This window comes from Tribolium castaneum, chromosome 9, assembly GCF_031307605.1.
Source record: "Tribolium castaneum strain GA2 chromosome 9, icTriCast1.1, whole genome shotgun sequence".
NCBI classification, from domain to species: Eukaryota; Metazoa; Arthropoda; class Insecta; order Coleoptera; family Tenebrionidae; genus Tribolium; species Tribolium castaneum.
The window spans coordinates 12755979-12775845 of NC_087402.1; the positions used below are offsets into that span (position 1 = coordinate 12755979).

Below are 19867 nucleotides of genomic sequence, written 5' to 3' on the forward strand. Positions count from 1 at the left end.
AGACTAATTTGACATTTGCTAATGCATTTCAAATTTTACTTTCGCTTTCTGTAAACCGACCCTTAGAATATAAATAATTTCTATAAAATATCAAAAGTCCAACTGAGCTGAGCTGCACCCCTCTGAAGAATTATGTTAGCCTTCAAATGTTATCAGATTTTATTTTTTATTGTTAAAACTACTTACCTAATTTTTATAAAATTTGGTATACAGTCGTTGTCATAGATAAAATTGTTTATGACAGTAATAAATAATTTTTTCTGTTTCGTACTGAAGTCATTTCGATTCGCTATTTGCGTATCGGAATATCCAACGGCGCACTATAATAATTACACTAAAAACCAAGGTAATCTAGTTAAATAATGTCTACAACCTAGTTTTTTGACAATTATCTGATAAAACTGTTAGTGTCAATCGGAACCTGTTTCAAATGCTTAATTTACTTCAAACACGAACCTCTAGAGAGGCTTTTGTACCATCTGTGATATGTTGCCACTTCGAAACCTTTCGAGTAATGTCCTAACATAACTTCAAAAGCCAAATAGCGTTGGGCAAAAGTATGGAACCAAGCGTTTTTTCCGTAGACTATGTACCTTACGAAAAAGTAACTAGTACGTCATCAACTAGTTTACAAATGTGATGAATAATTTTTTTTCACCTTGTTTTTTAATTTTCGAATTACTAATTTATCATGATTATTATTATTAAAATATAATCTTTTACGAAAAAAATTGCCGTGGGTGGGTGCCATCGAAAAAAATACTTTTTTTGTAACCCGAGAACTACTTATGGTTACCTACTATTTTGGTTCGTAAGGTCCATACATAGTTTAGACACAAAACGCTTCGTTCCATACGTATACTAAGGCCTTCAAAAAGTTACGATATGTTTTTCGTGCGATTTGAACTTCGATGTTTTTTTTATATAAAAATAACTCAATCTAGTTTTTAACCAGTTTGACTCAGTTACAAATATTTAAAATGAAGTACAAACTAACCTGTGAGGAAATGATGTATCTCAGGAACAACACCCAATGGTAAAGACAACATTTTGGTTTATATTTTTCAAAAAACTTCGATTTCAAATTTTGTATTCAGGCGCTTTTGTTGGAACATCTTTGCCTTTAGACGTTCTTTGATTTCAAACCTGTCAGAGTGCAAATGTTATTGTTAAATGTCTTCAAACTTTATCCAATTTTTTTCGTTGACTGTTTATTTTACAAACGAGTAACCATTTCATAACTAAGCTTCATTTCATTTTGAAAAAACACTAGGTTTTTTGACGGAAAAATACATTTTACAATACAGTAATATTTGCGCTTTTGACAGGTTTAAAATCAAAGCCGTTTAATTTGAAAATACTATGATGTTTGTGCTGATATCGACTGCATTTTTTTATATTTTATTAAATAATTTATAAATGACCAAAAATTTCAAGTGAGGGACCTGCCTTCTAGATCAAGCACTATCATAGCCAATCAAAATTGTCCAACTTAATCAAGGTTATCAAGCAATTTATATCAAGGGGACCATCGCATCTCATTTTATCAATGTTCTACAGACTTACAATTTGCACTCTTAAATGATTATCTATAACGACTGTAACCAAACTTTGTCAATTTAAATAGGTAATTTTAAAAATAAAAAAAAGAATAATTTCTTTTAGTTTTCGACACTGGCAAAATTTTCTATGTAAACAGTTTTAACAACTGTTTGGCATTTTTCAATACGAAACGTCAGATTAACAAATTTAAAGCAGTTTTTCCCCTTGCTAAGTCTATTCGAAGAATAAAATGTTGTATTTAACTCGTTTTCGTTTAAATCGTTTCATTTATTTAACACCGTGGATGATAAACCACTCGGTTAAACTCGTGGTTTGATAATCTCCTCGTGAAATAAAACGTCCGATTTACATTCAAATTCGTTAAATAAATAACAATGTTTGGGCTAACTTATAGAGGCCAATAATTCCATAATAAAACGTTTTTAGAAAAAATTGAAAAATAGTTAAAATATGTGCAATACCTCGTAAGACACCCTGTATAAACCGGCCTTATGAGTTGTAATAGTGAAAACTTTTCAATCATTCAATTCAAGAAATATTGCATGATTGTTTTTCCTCCAAAGTTCTAAATTGCGTTGAAACATTATATTTCCCGGTCATCTCTAACGTAGAAAATATCATTCTCTGCACTGCGGTGTTTTTTTAGTTTACAACAATGTTTAGGGGAATTTATAAGGTTGGTATTTGCTACCGCTTAGATGGAACTGATGATTTTTTAAGATAAGTGACAGTTCATGTCAATTTGGTTGTTTGACCTGTTTCCAACCCATCAGCAAAAAAGAACTAAACTATAAAATTTTATTTTTTACCGAATGTATCATTTTTTAATTTTTTATTTGTTGATGTTCCTGAATCCGATGAGCTTGCCCTCTTGTAGGTTCCTCAACGCTGTAATAAAGTTTCTTTTCTCTGCCAAGTTACCAAACCGTAGTCTTACATTTTGCACTTCTCGATATATTATTAGCGTTGCAGTTTCAGTAGGTATGCCATTCTCGTCATCGGAATCAGGTTCACCGTCATCGTACGTCATTATATTGGCACTATAAACAGTCAAAATGACTCTCTCATCTTAGCTTACAGAAAGTGCTATTAACTTGTGTTAATAGCACCACATAACAGAGCTCATAAAGTGCAACTTTCCGTAGAACATTTTGCAAAGTTCTTTTTTTTATTATTTTCACTGTTTTCCTTCTTCCTTTTGTTCAAACTAGACAGTCAGTAATAATTAGTTTGTTAATCATAGCAAGAATTTTCATTGTTAATTATATTATAAATAAATGGTTCAAATTGTCCGTTTCTATCACAACGAAAATAGTTTGGTGTAGATATGTTATTTTTTCCAAATGTTTAGTAAATTATCGAAAATTTTATTAAACAATTACAAATAATAAAATAAATTACAATTACAAATAAAATAAATAATGAGCAATAACAAATAATTGTTGAGCTCTTTTACCTGTTAAAATTGCATACGTACTTTTGATATACCAATGTATTTTTACTTGGACGTAGTTGCCTCATTTTCAAGATTTGACACTTGACACAAGCACTGTAAGGAACTGAACTAGTTATTTTTTATTAAAACAAAGTATTATATTTTATCACTTGTTTTTGGTCCACTTTCATAATTTTACAAATTAATTTAACTGAATAATTAACAAAGCTTCTAACCTATTTTAGTAGACACAGTCAGTTCTGACAAATTTGTAACTAAATTGGGTGACAAAATCATATATCCACAACACTGTTCTATTTAAAATTTACAACCCGGCAACATTTGGTGGAAAATGTGTCGTAAATAAATTTAGCGTAAACACAGACTACGTTGAATAAATTATAAATTAAATCTTAATTATAATTATTTAATTATTTTAAACAAGAATTAAGGCAGCACTTGATTGATGATAATTATTAATAATCACAAATTTATTTATGACACTTTTTTCCCTAAATGGTGTTGCCGGGTTGTAAATTGGAAATAAAACACAGTGTTGTGGATATTTGGTTTTGTCACCCACTTTAGAAATTATTTGAAACCATGGCGCTCGTTAGACCGACTTAAACGGGCCGAACATAAAATATTTATTAGCTCTGTCAATACTATAAAAACGCCAACGTTGCATTTTACCGAATAATTTTTTTAAATACGATTGATAAAATTGTAAAATAGTTATTAATGATTAGTTCTCTCATTGAAAGTATAAATTACATTAGCTATTATTTTTTTGAAGTGCATGAATAATTTATAACAGCTTATTTTGAGAGAAAATGCGACGTTGGTGTTTTTATAGTTTTGAAACTGGTTATAGGTACAGTAGGAAGTGGATTCTAAAAAATGAACCGATTTTATTTATTTTTGATTTTTTTGAGATATTCTTTTCAAAGTGCTCATTTGGGAAATATTTACCAAACATGTTAGGTAAGAATAATACATTCAGTTCACTTTCATAAAAACTATTGTAATGGAAATTGGGTATTCTTGGCATTAACTTTTATATGAGTTGTCATGGTAGCAGGTTAGTTAATTCCACCACAATGGTTTTTCATGAAAGTGGACCGAAAGTAGTAATTAATGCTCCGTTTGTAAATTTTGTTTTAACGAGTGAAAATTCACCATCTTTGAAAATTTAATTAATATGTTACTTTTGCGTTCTCAATTACTCAATTATTTTTCGAATGTTCAAGCCGGAAACTTGCCGGTTTGATTTGAAAGCAGTTCTATATTTATGCTTTGAAAGCGATTAATGCGATGCGTTCAACAAGTTTTTAGATCAACTCTTGCTGTGGAACTTAGATTAACAGATTTTTATTGTCTTTGATAGATTATCCTTTTATTCTGTTAAAGTGTCAAACGCGCTACTTGTGATTTTCTCCAACTCTAGTATTGTCGTATGTAATAATCATAACAAATCAAAATACGCTCAAAATTTCACAGCAAGAGTTGATCTATAGACTCTCTGAACGCCCTGTACAATGTTAAGCGACCGTACGGTTTAGGTGTGTTACAGTAATTTGCAACTATTACCTGTTTTAAAACTATAAAAACGCCAACGTCGCATGTTACCAAATTATTTTCTTAAATAAGATTGACAAAGTTATAAAACATTTTTTAATGATTCGATCTCTTATTGAAACTATAAATTACATCGGCTTTTATTTAATTATAATGCGACGTTGGCGTTTTTTTATAGTATTCAAACCGCTAATAATTACAAGTATTACAACATTGTACGGAATGGTGCATTTTGGATGTTTGAACAGATCTCTGGAGTGGCTAAAACCTTTAGAGAAAAACGCGGGGCACATTCTCAAACAGTTTTAGTCAAAACCACATCCCGCTACCGTCTTTTAGTTTCGATTTATCAACAATAGTTGACATTTTATCAAAATCTTCATAAATTCGTAATATTACATAGGGTACACGTTTGAAACAGGTTTTTTTAGGGAAATTTAATAACGTAGTAAACGTTTTTTTTTAATCATTTGTTAGAATTAGTAATAAATTAGTAGAAAATAATAGTTGGCTATGACATTTTCGAAATGTTATTTTTTTCTGATTTAAGAAAATACAAGGTGTCTCAGCGATGTGAAAAAATTTTGTTATTGACCTTTAAATGTATTAAAAGTATTAATCGTTTTTTTACGAAAGCTGCATACACTAACTCTCTGACTTACTTAAAAAAAATTTAAGTATACAGGTTGTTTCTAAAATTATCACACAAACTTATGTTTTTTCAATAGAACAATTTATATTTTTTTGCATTTTTGCTTGTAGCTTTTAACAGATGTTTTAAAGCCAAATTGTTGTTGGCTGATTTTGCTTTTTGAAATAATCTAATTTTTTTGACGAAAACACGCTTTAAAAAAATAATTAAATAAAAACTAAGAATCTCAAGTAAGTAAAACTTTTACCTTTTTAAAGAAAAAATTTTAAACTTAAAGTATATGTTATTTTTATTAACTTACTGCAATCATTAACTTAATAGTTAAATATGTAACAAGTTCGCAAAATACAGTCGTAGCGGACGAATCGAATCGGATTAAGAACGAGGCGACGAAGGAGCCGAGTTCTTAATGAGCTGAGTTCTCAAAACTATTTTGCGGAAGTGTTGCATACAAACTTTTTTGGTACTAGCCCTCTAAAACAACAAAATTGTAAAATTCTTTACATTTCCAATCGACCCTCATCATAAGTGCAGTCGATCGATACTCACAGCAACGACTGATTTTTTGAAACAATATTATTTATTTTGTCAAATAATACACAGTGTTGCTATGACGACTTTAAGTACTTACTAATCCTTTAAAATGATATTTTGCGGACTCAAACCAGTTCCAAAGTAACCATTTTACAGAGCGTGTACTAAAATTTTTTTAAATGTTACACCCAGTTTTTTTATTTTTGCATCTAGAAGACCTTCAAATTGTCTCTCTAAAAACATTAACAATTAAGTGTCATTTGCTGATCACTTAAAAGATTCTTACATTAAATATTAAAAAAAATATTGTTTCAGTAGTCAAAAGGTGAAATTTTCTGCTAATATCACATTCATGTTTTAGGCCATCGTCATTTATTACTTTGATATAACTAAAATTATAATTAATGGCAAATTTTTAAATTTCCGTTTAAACTCCAACAAATGGTCTGCGGTGAAGTGTGAATTTGTTACTGAAATGAATTTTTAAGTGAAATATCTTTTTCGTTATTAACTTTAGGCATTTTAAACTTTGTTTCTAGATAGATAATTTAATAATCTTTGAGAAGCAAGAACAAGAGATTGACTGTTTTTAGTTTTTCAAGTCATTCAAGTATTATATTTCGCAATATTTTAGAAACATGCAGCAGGAACGCAGCTATAACCTAAAAAATGGAAAAGTCAATATCATTATTATTAATAAATTAATTATATTAATTAACCATAACTTGTTAAACATTAAACAAGTTATGGTGGTTTTTCGGTGCTTTGGGACAGCTGTATGTCTTTTCGATATAAAATGTATTTAGTGTTTGAACACCCTGTATAGTTCGTTACTCCCTAAAAGGTTCAATGGGTATTTAAAGTTTGGGGTTATGTTCACAAAGGGGTTTGCAACTTGTATTGCATGTTACACCAACATCAACGTTATGTTGCTGTGATGTTGGTGGCTTCACCACTCACCGGTAAAATTAAAAAACCCTTATGGGTTTATCAGACTTTGAAGAAATTTGTTTATAATTTGTTCACTACATTCGATTTTTTCATCACATCTGAAGAGTCCTTATTAAACATTGGACGACATAGGGCAATTATTGCTTTCCCTTCATTTATACTGGATTCTGTCGTCACCACACTAACAAGAGTGATAAGTCAAGACCATGCATAGTATTGTGTGGGTGGATTTTAATGTTGTAGTAACACTTTGTAATCAAAAATTACATCTTTTTCATTTCTTAGGGAATTTCAAATTTTAACCAAAAACTCTTTAATCATGATAAACCGTATAAAAAAGCCAAAGCTATTTATTTATTTTATTGTAGTTTATTGTACCATCACATAATTATAATTTTATAATAATAATTTATTTGTGGCATTGAAACAATTATATAATACAATTAGTTACAACAAGAAAAAAATACGATAACAAAATTAAAATTTTCTACAAGTTGTTCCTACCACAAATTAGACCAAAAGGCAGCAAAGCTGATCAAGGTTTTGGCGCATTCAATGACTTGAAAAAGTTTAATGCAACAAAATAACATTCAAAATTTCTAAATTAAAAATATATGTTTAAAAAATATGTTCAACAAATTTAAAGCAATTTTATGTCTTGCTGAGTCTAATTCGAAGAACAAAATGTGTTATTGACCTGAATTCCGTGTAAATCGGTTTATTTATTTCACCTCGTGGATGGAAAACCTCCCGTTATCAATCGGCGTTTAAAAATCCACTCGGCAATAAGGGGTCCGATTTACACTCAAACTCGGTGAATAAGTATATCCCATTAATGTTCTTAGTAGAATTTTACTACAGCGCATTTGCATTTTTTGAATGAATTGGAGCACAAATTAAGGGTTTCTAATGGGTTTTCTTAGCTCAAAGTTTGTCGCGAGGCTTTAGTTTAACACCGAACTCTTTGCTTATACAGGGTGTTTCAAATTTTAGTTCCAGTGAAAAATAAATACTTCCAGTTGTCCAAAGGAAAAAAATATATTTCAAACGACAGTTTCTAAACACGCATCAATTTGATGTTTTAATTTTATACCAAATTTTCATGTTATGGGCGCGAAATGCAAAAAACTATATTTATTTTTTCTGTTGTCAAAATATGGCAATCGTTTTCTCATAATAAAATTTCTCCTATTTTTTAAGTGAGAATTTCGATACTGAAATAGTAGAAAATTCAAGGCGTTTTGCGCAATTGAAAATTAAATTTGGTTAAGATCAGACAAATGTTTTATCTCTTAGTCACCATTGTGAAAACAGAGCCCCAGTCTTTGCTTGGTTTACACAAATTTGTACTGTATTTACTTGTCAGAAAAAAAATAATGATTTGTTAGTTAAAAAATGCCCTTGCCAATACTCCCTTGAAGAAAAACTCAAACTGGTGTTAATCTGTGGTGAATGTGGCAGAAATTCGACTCAAGTTGTACAACGGAAGCTGAATTATTTCACAACTTACCAGAAACATCCAAATTGAAAATTATTTTGCCAATCTTAAAGTAAACGGAAATTTTGGTCCCAGAAAAAGGTAAACGAAATTTTCCCTGTGACCCATTATCTAAATCAAGCGTTGGTTGCAAATCTTGTGATCAATAATCCAAATTTAAGTCTAAATGAACTTCGCAATGCTACTGGTATTAGCCGAACTTAATATTCACAGAATTCTAAAAGAACACAAGTAACTGTATCACATTGAGATGCACCAGGAGTTACTCGATTGACACCCATTTCGAGTTTTTCTTCAATGGGGTATTGGAAGGGCATTTTTTAAATGACAAATTATTACTTTTAGCTTGAAAGTACATGTTTTGGGAATGAAGCAGTCAACAGTCAAGTGTTTACATATTATTCTTTTTCACATTTACATTTTTTTACATTTTTTTACATATACTTTTTTTACATATATTAACTTTTTCAAAAAACTGAAGAGTATTTGTTTGCGATTTTGAATAATCTACAAAAAAAATTTCATGTTCGTTTTTTTAATTATCTTTCTGAGGCTGAAACGAAAAATTCTTTGACTAGATTTCACATTAAGTTATATCAAAAAATCAAGCCTTAGCCTCAGCATTTTGATTTGAAGGCTTATATGACTGGACTGTTGGTTGTTTTCTTCTAGTATTTCTCACATTGTTACATAACTCGACAATTATATACCATGAATCGTGACATTGTATCGTAGATAACTATGCGCCTACACAGGGCGCTTAAAAACTGGCACACTAACTCAGTGGGACGTTATAAAGAAGCATGTGTATATTAGGGTAAAAATATTGAAAGTAATAATTTAAAAAAATTTATTTATTGAAAACAACATTTTCCAAATACTAACAGAGCCGACAAAGTTGCAAAGGATATCATTACTGAATGTGTTATTATCTGACAGAAACTTAGTTTCATGGATAAGTAACGACATCCCAGGTCATGCCAATATAAATTTCAATACTCAAGTCTTTACTCTACTTCGAAAATATTTACTACAAAATACAAACTCATTGGGTAACAAACTACAATTATTTAAACAAAAAACTTAATGTCTGTTCTTCTCAATCAATGGATTATGATATGTTCCTCAACAGGTACTATTCATATAATACAAATTTGCACTTTAGCATTGCTACAAACAAACAAAATGTAAAGAAACCGTGGATTACCAAAGCTTTTTTTGATAAAATAATTACCATATAAAAAGGCTTTGAAAAAATATTAACAATGTCCAACTGAAAACAACTGTATTGCTCGTAAATTTTTTTTATACCAGCTTACAAATGGTTAAAGCTTGCAAAATGTGAATGCGAAAATGCTTTATTAAATAAACCGCAAAGTTTTCTGTGCTAATAGCCAGCAGAGTGTCGGTATCCCTAGCTCACAACTCTGAAGGTTCACTGAGAAACCGCTAATAATATACACTTGCGGAAACTTTTTCAAAATCTTTTAATAACACAATATTCAATAATGCACCTTTTTCTATTCAGTATAATGGCCACTCTAGACTTTCCAGTGCTAATTTTTTCGAAAAATAAATAAATAAATAGACGAACTTGATAACTTGAAAAACTCATTAGTCGTTTACCTATTGATACAGCATCTGGCCCGGATCAAATTACAGCTAAACTCTTAAAAAAATTATTGCCACTCATAAATAATGACATCGTATTTTAAGACAGGTGTGTCTTACAAAATGAGTGGCTTCAGGCGTTAGTTACGCCCCTGTACGAATATAAATCAAGAGACAAGCTAAATCTGGCCAATTATACAGACTAATAAGTCTATCATCGATTAGCTGTGACCTTTTGGAAAAAGCTATTGTAAACGAACTAATTTGTTATTTGTGATCCAAAGGAATTGTTTCTGAAACAGCGCGGATTTATTCTGGAAGGTACTGGATATGTTGTGCTCGACAAATGAATGGATAAAGGTGTTTGGCACTAAAAATTCTCTAAAGATAGACTTTGATTTTAGTAAGGATTTTGATAAGGTTCCTCACAGGTTTTTAATTTATAAATAAATTAAAATTAATTGGTTTATCAGACCCTCTGTTGTCATGGATAAAAAGTTTTTTAGACAGTCGAAGTTTTGCGGTGAACGATAATAAAGATTTTTTCGAATCCAAGTTTTTAATAAGGCTCAGATCTATTCTTTACACCAATGGTCCGTTGTTTTCTCTTGGCACTTGCTATCGTATGCCAATTATACTTATAAAAATCTTTGGTAGTCAACTGGAAAAAAATTGCAAGCAAAATTGGACAATGTATTTGAATGAAGCATTCCTTTATTAATGAAAAAAGTAAAATGCACTACAACTACAATACTTTCATATAAAGATCTAGGTATGTCGTTACAAATTCTCTTTCTGGTCGGATCACTGTTGTATTTACCAAAATTGGTGTTTTCTTTTCGGCTTCAGAACTGGATGGAAAATAATACATGGTGAGTCTGCCAAATAAAAAGGAATAGCGAAAAAATTCTATTGAAGATTTTCTTATATAAAGGTACTGCGGAGCATTATACTTATAAACTTTTAAATTTGAAGTGGTACATTACCAAGGTTGTCACAATTTTGACTAAGCTCGATATTTACACTTCTTACACATCAACATCCGTCATTTCACACTCGCAGTTAAATTTGAAAATATAGATCAACAAAAAGTAAAGTAAACCTTTTTTTATTTACGGGTATACAACAATCTATAATTTGAAAATTAGTTAAAACACTGTTTTAACATTTTTAAGGTTTAGATTGATGTTAATAGTTTTTTTATTTTCTAAACTTGAATAATTCCATGGTCATAACACTGCAGCACGTATTTGCGACCAAGGTTTTTACCTCCGCCATAATTTAAAAAAATATAACAATTTAATGATCATCATAGATTAATATCTATATTTTCGAAAACTGGTTAGGCGTTTTATAATACGCCTAAATTTTTCAGTTGCATTATAAAAAACCGACATTTATTCATTTATTTACAATTTGCTCAGTTGTTTACAATATGACTAGGCTTTTTATAATACGCCTAATTTTACAATTAGCCTACGACAGATGCACATGCAGCACAGACGGAATAATTTTACCCAACATTTCAGGATCTAAACAGATTTAGGACCGGTTTACAGAAAGTGAAATTAAAATTTAATTCAAAGTTAAACTAATTCAAATTAAGTTGCTATTTAAAATGCATTAACAAATGTCTAGTTAATCGCAATTAAAATTTTATTGCAATTAAAATGTTCTGTAAACCGGCTCTTAATATTAAAACACTACACATTAAACCACTATCACAAGTTGTGTTTAATAAAACTTTAAAAAATTAACGTTACAAAAAATAAACTCCAATTTTACTGACGTTTGTGAAATTTTTACTTCTTAAACCGAGACCCATGTTCTGGATAGGGCTTCGACGTGGGGACGCTGGGGAGCGTGGTGGCATCGAAAAAGTATTTGGGTAAAATCACCCGAAGTTTAAAATTGCAAGCTAAAGGCGCACACGTTTAAAACGTGAAGAGGCTAAACTCATACGCCGTTAAAAACTTGTGGAACTAAAATAGTAAATAAGTAAAAACGAAATCGACTAAAATGGTTCATTCATAAAAACGAATAAACTAAAACGTTACATCGTTAAAAACAAAAATCTCTGAAAACGCACATCATCAAAAGTACACGAAAGTAAAAAATTACAAAATTGAAAAGTTGGTAAAGTCGATGATATCCTGGTTTATTTAGTTTAACTACTACCGCATAGGTGTCGCTACAGATGTTGTCTAAATACGGAAAAACACAAAACTTCTATTTATTTTATTTTTACAAAGTTGAAGACCTCGACGAAAGAAGTGTATCAAAATGTAAATTGTAAAATGTAAATTTGGAAAACAAATTTAAGGTTTAAATTTCAATACGTAAATAGTACTTTAATATGAAGAAATTAATGATAATGATCGAAAAATCAAGGTCGGTGAAGAACGACACACGTTACACTTCTGTTTACTGCAAAGGCGCACACCGGGCCGAAGCCAATTTTGTAATTTTTAATATAATACATACAAAACTTTATGCACTGACCGAGCTTTTTAATTCTTATCTCAAAGTTTCAGCGGCTGAAACTGTCCATCACATTGCACTAAAATCAGTTAATCTGATTTCAATTTTTTTAAAATGAGTTTGAACGATTGTTCGTCAAACAAAGAAAATTTGATGGCTAACGAAGCCGAAACTAACGGAATAGCTTGAGACAGCAAGAATCTGTAGCTTAGTGTGTGAAAAATCTAAATTTATTTACGAGAAAAGCTAGTGTGAGTACAAAACGTGTAAATTTGACTGATTGACCGATAATAAATTTTTCGAAAAAATGTTACATGGCCTCTTTCTGCACCGAGTAGTCAATTTATTCTCATTCAGCAATATTGAAATGTTATTTTAAACGTTTTAAGACATGGGAAGTTTCAAAATTTTATATAGTTACACACTTTTTTTTAAATTTTCATTCGTTAAATAGCATAATTGTTTATAGTATAATAAAGTTTTGACAACGTAAAACATTGTATATATTAAGTATCAAGAACGGTAAGGAAATTTTACCGAACGAAGACAATTGTTTGAGATCGGCAGTCTTTAACGTTCGTGATGCTTTATGGCGTTTTTGTTCACGATTTTTTATTTTTTTTAAAGATTTATTAAATAATGTTGAAATAACTGTCAAGACAGCAAATTATGGTTCCGGGTTGCTACGTCCAAGACGTCGACAAAATTACTTATCGACGTCTTAGGACGTATCAACTAGTAAACCACGTACTGTCTTGGAAACAGGCCTAGTAAACAATCAAATAGAGCTTAATCGTGCAAAAAAGATTTTTTTAACCGGCCGACGAAGACTTTTTTTATGGGTCATGATCTTGAATGAAATAAGTTTTTATTAGATAAATCGAACGTTTTTTATTATATGTGATAACAAATATTAGAGAATTTGGGACCTTTCACTGCTCATTTTCTTTAAAAAGCACAAAAAAAACAGCACCACTTTCAATTAAATAGATAGGAATGAAAATAATAAACAGCAACTACGCAAGCCTTAGTTACCATACCAAAGCACACCACTTAATTAATTTTACGTAAAGATTCGAACGAAACTTTAATTTTGGTAATTTTTCACAGTTTCACACAAAATTTTGTATGCCATATAGCCGTGAACTGTCTTTTTTAATTCCAATAATTATTTTTCTTAGTTCACGGCCTTGTAACATAAATAACTATTACAATTTTGTTGTTTTAGAGAGCTGGTACCAAAAAGAGTTTGTATGTAACACTTTCGCAAAATAGTTTTAGCGGATTTAAATCCAAATATGGTAGTTTTGCATCGACGTCCCCTGAATTAGTGAATATACCGAAAATACGGTCGCGAATTTGCTGCCTGTCAACTTAAAAATTTTCGCAAAATGTTCCGTCAAATAATGAGTATTAAGACATCGCACACGAAGACGTTGCGTTAGTTAGTAATGCGTACTATATATGTCTATTAAAAACTTTTCAAATCAAAAACGGTTTACGATGGGATTCCAAGTACGGTGAAAAAAAAATTCTTTATGGGTCGACAACCTAGGTCTAAATTACGAGAGCAACAACCACTTGTTGAAATCGAGCAAAAAGAAGCCTGATTTGGGTTGACACCTTAAGGTGTTTACTTTAAATGCGTTGTACAAAATTTGTCACGTGTAGAAAATGCGTAAATTTTTTGAAAATTAACTAAGATTTGAGCGGTGTTGATATTGATGTTTAAATAGGATGAAAAGTAATTGGCTTAATATTGCTTAAATAATTGTTTTAACTTCACATCATGTAATTTTTTAATGGGAGAATTCTGTTAGAAAAGAAAAACTTCAATATTGATTGAAATTAAAACCCTACCATAAATTAAAGGTTGAAATAGTTATTTATCTAACGAGTTTGGAAATTGCTATACAAACAAGTTAGGTACAATATGTTTTGTAACGAATATCTCAAAAAAATTAAAAATATTTTTATCTTACAGGTGCAGTTGTTTAGGTACATTGTACCATTGTTTTTGGTGACACAAGATAGATTAAGCTGACAGTTCTACTCACAAGTTAGTAAATCTGGGGAAAACTGAGGAAAACAATGAGACTGTTTATTTCATATTTCAACTACAGCAACATACTTACTTGAATTTCTTGGATTTTTTTACAATGCACCTGTAAGATAAAACGTCTTATATCACACGTGATGGGAATGCCATTATAAAGCTCTTAAGAAGCGTCCCACTCGTGCGCAAGCGTTTTCGTGGATCAAAATTTTCACTCGCATTTCTATTACTTGTATAATATACTAATTTTTTGCTAATTTAGTTCTTTTTGCTGATGGTTAGTAACAGGTAAAACAATCACCAAAGTGACATGAACTGTCATTTATCATGAATAAAATTATCGTTTCCATCTTAATGGTAGTGATATCCAACCTATTAAAATGTGCGGCCGGGTGATTTGAAAATGTCTTGCCAATAAACCCCAGCACTTGGGATCGGTAGGTACTTCAGCCGCAACCATCTGTGGCATTAAACTATTTAGTCGGAAACTTGAGGACACACCATATTTTTAGTTTTCAACTTGAAGAATACAATTGCTTAAAATAAGATTTCATTTGATGTTTTTAGTAAATTTTAAAGTCATTATGGTGACGAAATGCGTAGTTGATGCAACTACTAATAAAACTGATTCCATTTACAATTGTCATTTAATTTAATTTAATTTAATGACATTTAATTTGTACATTGACAATAAAAATAACAAAAAATATAAGTTTTCTTGTTATTTGCTGATTCCAAGGGTTGACTCGAATACAACTGCTTAAAAGATCTGATGTTTCTAGTAATTTTAACCGTCAAAACCTTTTGTCGATGAAACCAATTTCAATAAAGTTGCTATTTAATTCGCATGGCGAAATAAATTTGTTCTCCCTATGGTATTCAGCCAAAACTAATTGCATCTCTTTTTGTAACAAAAACCCAAATACGATTACCGAAGTGAAAAACTGTAAACAAATTTCTGCTAAAATTTGCAAATAAAAAACCATAGTTTTGTATAAAAATAGGTAAACTTTTTTAAAAATACACAATTCACTAACAAGCCCTTGAGAGGCAATCAAATTTTTTAAATTAATTAATTAATTCAATTCTTTTAATTCGAGGTCAACTTTATTTCACAATAAAATTTAAACGACACCTCCATTAGGATTAGAAATAGAAGTATTATTGGATTAGCGGTTCATTAATATATAGTGATTTTTAAAATTACTATGAACATTATTAAATTAAATCTTATTTTAAACAGTTGGAAATTGAAAAGTAAAATTATTTCGTGTACCCAAGTTTAGTTTATTGCCACAGATGTGTGCGGTCGGAGTACCTATCGATCCCAAACCGAGGTTTACTCATGACATTATCAAATCACCCTAGCTATTGTTGCAAAGTAAAAAACACTGCAGCGCGGGAAAGTTCGTTTCCCACACGATGGAGATAACCGGGAAATAGCTATCTACAAGCTATGAGAACAAAAATGATTTTTTTGCACCATTGAGCTCTATTTGATTGTTTACTATGCCTGTTTCCAAGACAGTACGTGGTGTTTACTAGTTGCTACGTCGAAAGGCGTCAGTAATTAAATTAGACGTCGTTGAGTAAATTTGTCGACGCCTTGGGCGTAGCAACTGGTAACCAGAACCTGCTGTCTTGACAATTATTTTGATGATATTTAATAAATCTTTAAAAAATTTAGGGTTCGTGCAAAAAACGCCATAAGCATCACGAACGTTAGGGATTGCCGATCTCGGACAATAATTGGAGTCATCGCAATGCTCCTCCAAACAATTGTCTTCGATCGGTAAAACTCTTGATATTTAATATACTAGTTAGTGTTAAATAAGCATTGCGTATCTTTAATAGAAAGGTTGGCTTGCACTAGCGTCTGGCCCGTGCCGGTCTACAAATGTTCGATCAGTCGAAATGTTGCGAGCGAGGTCGGAACAGTACGAACGGAGACCATAACGGACTTCTCATTTCAGCTGGGCATATTGGAATAGTGGTTTTTATGGAAATATGTTGCGCGTGGCTGGGGCTTCGCCCCAGTTAACTAAAAGGAAACAAACCCCACGACCAATTAAACTCGAAAACGTGGAACTCGAAACGTGGAATAGTGTTTTTTTATGGAGCTAGGGTGGCGTACAGTTCATAAACATAAACACTATTCCACGTTTCGAGTTCCACGTTTTCGAGTTTAATTGGTCGTGGGGTTTGTTTCCTTTTAGTTAACTGGGGCGAAGCCCCAGCCACGCGCAACATATTTCCATAAAAACCACTATTCCAATATGCCCATCAATGCCGATTGTTAATGTAATTATTTTTAAAATACTCAGAAAACTCTTTAGACTTAACCAGCCCAGCTGAAATGAGAAGTCCGTTATGGTCTCCGTTCGTACTGTTCCGACCTCGCTCGCAACATTTCGACTGATCGAACATTTGTAGACCGGCACGGGCCAGACGCTAGTTTGGCTTGCGCTCAGACTGAAAAAAAAAGAAATAAAATATGATTTTTTAATAAAAAAAACATATGAAATACAGATAAATTCCTAACGAGTATAAAAATAAACATAATGCATATAAAGTTAAACAAAATGAATATAACATAAAAACAAAGATTATAAGAAAAATTAACATGTCATAAATACTGGGGGTTGGTACTTCAGCGCCAAATTAACACTAACACTATCCCATCCTCGATCGATCACTCTAGGGTGGTCGACTCCTCAGATGATTAGGACCAAATGGTCACCGCGACCCCAGTTAATTCAGCGTCCTATCTAAAACAGAACAGACCAATGAACCACATTGACCTCAGGTGGTGGATGTGGTAATCCTGCGACCGCTCGCTCAATTGACACAGACGTCCCAGACCAAAACGCTGGCGGAACTACGAACATGGCCAATCAGCGATAAACGGGGCGATTCCCTCGAATCAATCAATAAAAGATGGGGGTGAAGCTGAAAAATAATAACAATTTTTAGTTTACATCGAAAGTCAAAACCACTGTTATTAATTCCAACGGATTAAATGCCTTACCCATCATATTTCTAATTTAAATGTCGGTCACTGAACTGTACAAATTAGGACAAAATCTCACTTATACAGGGTGATTTAAAAGGGTCGTATAATTTTTCGTAGGGTTATTAAAGACGTTCAGTTAAGCACGAAAATGAAGTGAGATTTTTTTAAGCAATTTTTTTTACATATTTTGTAATTTGTTTTCTTCAGCAACGGTATCGATTGTTGCTTTTTTGTTTTTTAGGATGTCTATTTAACAAGTTTTTTAATAGTTTTGCAGGACATTAGACATGAATTGATGAATTTGTTCAGCAGGAATTTATTTAATGTTGCAAAAGCTGATATTTCTGCTAACTAAAATCAAACGGCTATTTGTGTATTAAGAGCGCAAAGAAGCATATTGTCGATTGAGAGAATGTTGACGCGCGAGGAAGTTTCCCGAAAGCAACAGTGTACATTTGCGCTCGCAACACACACAAGACTTTTTTTTTCAATTGCAAGCATTAAGAATATACCAAAATATTTAGGACAAAACCATGAAATAATTTATAAAATTAGAAATTATTTATTTTCTGTTACTACAGTTACCACAGCTAGTTACATAAATCATTGGACATTTGATTTCAATAAAAAATGGGAGAGCGACCGTTTTTTTCATTTGGTCGCTTTAAAGCGACAAAGTGACAATTTTGAGAAAACGGCAACTTTGCGTTGCTAATTCGAAGCGCAAATATTTATTTTGGTTAGCGGTTATAGAATTTTTTTTATCTGAAGCATCCAAAAATTAACTTAAAAATTTAACTTTGAAGAGCTATACAGTGTGTTCGGTAAATGGACTACCATCTGTTTCCATTTCAATTGTAAATTTAATATTCTTGTGAAGTGAATCTAAAGTATGAAGGAAAATAACTAAGTTTGATATTGTACCTTTAAACAAAGAGATGACGTCATCGATGTATTTATACTAAAAGCAAATGTGATTAGAAGAGATAGGTAAATTTAAGATTTTTGTTCTGTAAGGTTATTCATAAATAATTCTGATAAGTTTTTCTGAAATTGTTTTACTATCTGAGTTCCTGAATGAATGTAAATAAATGGCAAGTTATAATTTGTTACAAGTAAATAGTTAAATTTACCCGGAGGAGCCGTCACTGGTATATTCTGTATGATCATTGAGCAACTCCTGTAGTGTCAACTCCCAACCTGAACACGTGTACTATCTTCCTATTTTATTGTAGTCTAGGGGTCCATGGAATTGTCATTTCACTGGTTTAACAAGCACATTGACTAACCACGGTGGTTTATTTATTAGCGTTACAACAGAAATCCAATCAGCATGTGCTGACCATTATTTTGTTACCTGTGTGTTGCCTGACCTTTATTTTCTGGCTCTTTCAGTGAATTTTACCAGAAGTTTTGATTCGTTCTTATCAGCTCTAACAAAAGATCTGAAATTTACAAATTATAAAAGAACTTTATTTATGGAAACCTTTTTTCTTCAATTTTTTAATTTTTTTTTATATTCACTGATTAACATTTACTCAGAAAAAAGGTCTGACACGTAAAGAAGATCTGTTTTTACATAGCGAGGTCTAAAATTAATTAAAGCACTGTGCTCTTGAAAGAACCCATGTTTTATTAATTTGACTTGGATTTTTGGGCGCTTGGGATGAGTTCGAAATTGGTGGATATAAATTTGACATTGGTTGTCTTTATTTACAACGTTTACCTCAGGCTGTGGAGCAGTTAATGATTCCTGTTTTCCTATTTTGAAAACTCTGGAGCTACAAACTTATTGTATTAATTTCTTTAGTTTTCATTAGTTTTTAATATTTCTATGTTTTACAGTAGGCAATCGTTCTCCAAGAAACGATAATTAGTTATTTTTAAATTTTTTATCAGACTTCAGCAGTTTTTTTAATTTAAAAAAATTAAAATTTATTAAAAAAATCTCAATGTGTAGATGTGCCAACGCTGGGAATTATTTTCTAGGAAACCTTTTCAAAAGTAATTTAATTTTATTGTTGATCAAATTTTATTGCGATCATGACTGTTAGACAACGTTGCCACATATCATTTATCTAAACTTCATTACTTATCAATATCTTTAATACAAAGAATTGTTTTAGTATTTTTACCTTTATATGTAACCAGTTCTCTATCACACACAATTGAGTTGGTGCGCCACTTTTTGAGCACGCTGTATAGTTACGGCGTTAATAAATAACTTGAATAATTTGATAGCACTATATGCGTTTCTGTTACACCCACGGATGATCTGGTGTAAGTCCTCGACTTCTGATATGATAAGGATGTGGTGGTTCCTCTTGGTCTGGTTCCCCTAATGACTCTTCTGTCTCGAAAGTGATTTCAAGTGGAGGGTCCATTAAGTTATCTCATTCCAATTCTGGTATGGATGAAGTTTCCGAGGTCTTTTCTATATGGTCATTCATCTGGTCTCTCAATGGGTACCAGAGATAGTATAAAATTACTCCGGA

General features: G+C 31.4%; 1 long non-coding RNA gene across 1 annotated transcript in view; it reads left to right on the forward strand.

Annotated features, from left to right (window-relative positions):
- LOC107398941 (uncharacterized) overlaps window positions 1-19867 on the forward strand; it is a 39484-nt gene that overhangs the window by 1591 nt on the left and 18026 nt on the right. The gene's annotated exons all lie outside the window — the stretch shown is intronic.